This window comes from Hemiscyllium ocellatum, unplaced genomic scaffold (genome assembly GCF_020745735.1).
Source record: "Hemiscyllium ocellatum isolate sHemOce1 unplaced genomic scaffold, sHemOce1.pat.X.cur. scaffold_486_pat_ctg1, whole genome shotgun sequence".
In the NCBI taxonomy this organism is placed as follows: Eukaryota; Metazoa; Chordata; class Chondrichthyes; order Orectolobiformes; family Hemiscylliidae; genus Hemiscyllium; species Hemiscyllium ocellatum.
This window is the reverse complement of record NW_026869080.1, coordinates 12,300-15,785: the sequence shown is the minus strand read 5'-3', so window position 1 is coordinate 15,785 and position 3,486 is coordinate 12,300. Positions and strand designations below refer to the sequence as shown.

General features: G+C 45.1%; 1 non-coding gene across 1 annotated transcript; it reads right to left on the bottom strand.

The window, feature by feature from the left end:
- Positions 1–2,854: 2,854 nt before the first annotated feature.
- Positions 2,855–2,928, bottom strand: trnai-aau (transfer RNA isoleucine (anticodon AAU)). Its single transcript has one exon. It is a non-coding gene; the product is annotated as a tRNA-Ile (tRNA).
- Between the last annotated feature and the right edge of the window lie 558 nt (positions 2,929–3,486).

Genomic DNA, 3,486 nt, shown 5'->3' with positions numbered 1-3,486 from the left:
ACCATCTTCAATGTGCTGATGGACGAGACAGGAATTGGGAATTCTGCTGAGTCAGTGACATCAAAAATACTTGCAGGAGACAGAGAAATAGACAGAATGGGAAATTATTCTAATGCAATCAAGGCAAAACATAGAGAATGGCACTGAGTCCCACAGAGATCTGGAAAATCCCAATCTCCATCAATGGCCTGTGCAGTTGCTTCCCTCTGGATTGGAGAATGTTGTTGGCCCAGGATCTGGAGTACCTGCAAGAGCGAGAGACACTGACAGAGGCAGTAATTAAACCCACACAGTGAGGGATATCACATGGAGAGAGACTGAGTGATATCAGCAGAGTGCAGGAATGTATCAGGATCACACAATAGTATCATCAGAAGTGGTTCTGACCAGTGAGCACTGCTACCAGTACTCAGGGAAGACTGAGCTATTTTATTGGAATAGGTTCCTCTGGTACCAAGATTATGCAGTGATCGGACACAGATGAGGAGGGGGACAGGTCTGAGCTGAATGGAAATTCGGAAGTCCAAAGAGAAAGGTTGAAATATTGGAACACCATGGAGATGTAGATCAAGACCAAAACAGAGAAACAGTAAGGGAGTGAGTTTAATTAAAATACGACATTGTCAAACAGATTTGTGACAGGAAATTATTGGTTAACATAAAGTAAGTGCCATTTACGCAGCTCACAATTCCTCATACGCCACAAGTGACAACACTTCCGCCCCTCACATCATCGCTGATGTCACACACTCAGTGAATTCAGCGGCCCCCACTGCCGTGTTTGCCACCACGTCCACCCCCATCAACAACAATCACCTGCATTGTGCTGACACCCCCCAGGTCCCACTGTCAGCATCCCCGTCCCCAGAAACCTGAGGGGAACACCACCCTGCTCAAGACTCCACGCCCATTCCCCCTAACACCACACTCACTCCAGTTACAGGCTCGGTCTCTTCCCCAAGCTCCACACCACGCCAGATCCCAGCTCCCAGTCTTGGCGAGTTTTCACGATTCTCTCTGACCTCAACCAGAAGGAGGATGAATGACCAGTCCTCAGGAAAGGCCTCAACTTTATCACCCTCTGTCTAAGGGTTAATGAATTTAATACACGCCGTGACATCGAACACTTCTTCTGACGCCCACGAGCTTACTTTCACAATGTAGAGACTCGCCAACCTCCGAGGATCCCATTGCCCACCTCCAATGCACTCCATCCACCAGGAGACCCCGTGATGTCCTATTACCTGCCTACAATTTCTTAATTTCCAACTACCGCTGAGACATGAACCACCTCAAACTGGATATTCATGGTTTCTTTCTGCTCCCGACCGAGGCAGTTGCTTTGGTGTCAGCAACAGCGCAGAACACACTTGCACGTTTTGCTCAATATCACATATTTCTAATGCAATCTTCATTTGGTGGGGCAGTGCAGAACGAGAGGGTACAAATCTGGTGTGGGAGGGTGAGAATTCGAAAGGCAATGAGGAGCAACGGCTTCACGCAGAGGGTGGTGCGTGTCTGCAATATGTTGCCAGACGAGCTGGTGATGACTGGTACAATTCCAATACTTTTAAGGAATTTGGACGTGTATTTGAATAGGAAGGCTTTAGAGAGACATGGGTCAAGTGCATGCAATCGCGGCTGGATCAGTTGAGGATATCTGTTCGGAATGGACGAGTTCGATCAAAAACTGTGTTTCCAGTGCTGTCCATATCTATTGGCTCTAAAATATTGCATGTGAAATGATAAAAAAGATGAAAAAATAATGAAGGAAAAATGTCGAAGTTGTTAAATTCAAACAACTTCAGATAATTTTATTTTCAATTATTTTAATTACCTTTTTTATTTGTGTTTCTTTCATTGTTCTGTACTTTTTATTTCTTGATTGTCTCCCTTTCTGTCGCTTTCCACTCTGTCAATACATTTTTCCTCTCCTCTTCCCGCTTTGCTACGCTTCTCCCCTGTTTTCCATTTAGTCTGCTTCACACATCCCCCACATATTTTGCCACATAGCACTGGCTTCAGCCTTGGTCATTCGCAGCTCCTAATCACCCTTTAATCTCTCCGTGCTCTGTCATTATCACCTTTGCATCTGGAGCCCTGACTCACCTTCTCTCAGCATGGTGTAAATAGCTTCCCTAATTCTCCCCTTTTTTAATCTTTAACAAAGGGTCAGTTATACTCGAAACGTCAGCTCTTTTCTCTACTTGCAGATGGTGCCAGATCTGCTTAGATTTTCTAGCATTTTCTCTTTTGGTTTCAGATTCCAGCATCTGCCGTAATTCGCTTCCATAAATGGCTCTGTGATATTGCTGGGGATATGATAACTCCAGTGTCGATGCATAAGAGGTGAACAAGCGAATGAATTCCCTCTGGAAGTCGCGTGAAAAGTAGTAACAGAGATCCAGGAAAATAAGATGAACGAATCTTTGATTTCAATTGAAGCCTGACCTCTGGTTCTCCTCCGAGACTGTGCCAGGTCGACTTAATACTGCATATATTTCATGTTTTGCATTTCTTTGTGAAAACAATTGAGACTGATTGATTTGCTGCAGACAACATCCAAGAGTCATCATGGGTACGGCGATCGAGTTGTGCATCTATCCCTGTCAAATGTTTTATTGCGCTGGCGAGGCTTTCTGTTTGGTGATTTTATGGTTCACATTGTTTGGAAATACAGCAACGCAGCTGAGATCCGGCGTGGGACCAACGAGTTGCTGTTCCAAGACAGCGATGACTGGCTTTCGAATGAATACACATCTGAATCGATCATGTGACAAGTTCTTGCAGGAGGTGAAATTAAAAGCCGCAGCGAACTTGGGCACAGGGTAACTAACGACACAAGTACTTCACCTGGCCAATGTGGGGATTGAACTCACGACCTTGGCGTTATTAGCACCACGCTCTAACCAGCTGAGCTAACCGACCAACGCAGCCGAACTCCCAAAGCAAATGCCTACATTGCCCGTGCTCACAATCAAGGCGTCTATTCATTTTTTGATTTGATATCGATCGCCCGCTCGTCTGAGGTATTTCCTTTCGTTGCAAAACTTTTCAACAAAAAAATAGCATTGACTTTTCCGAACGCGTACACTCGAGCTAACCATTTGCTCTGATATCCAAAATTAAGCACAATGTCCGGACGCCTGCAATTTCAATGGCAATGCCACCAGCTCAGCTGCAGCTTGTCATGCTGACAAATATCGTCTGGAGAAACGTACATTCGACGATCGCTCACTGTGCTTCTGTAAATTCACATACCTTTGGAGTCAGGGTTTTGTGCTGCTTATAAACTGCTGCGAATTAAATGCTAAATGCATTTGAATTGTAATCTAACAGTGGGATTCTTTCTGCTCCCGAAGGCCGCAGTTGCTTTAGAGTGAGCAACAGCGCAGAACTCAATTGCACGTTTTCCTCAATGACTCATGTTGCTTATGCAATCTTCGTTTGACAGCATAGTTAGCAAGTTGTCACGCCTTCCTGCAG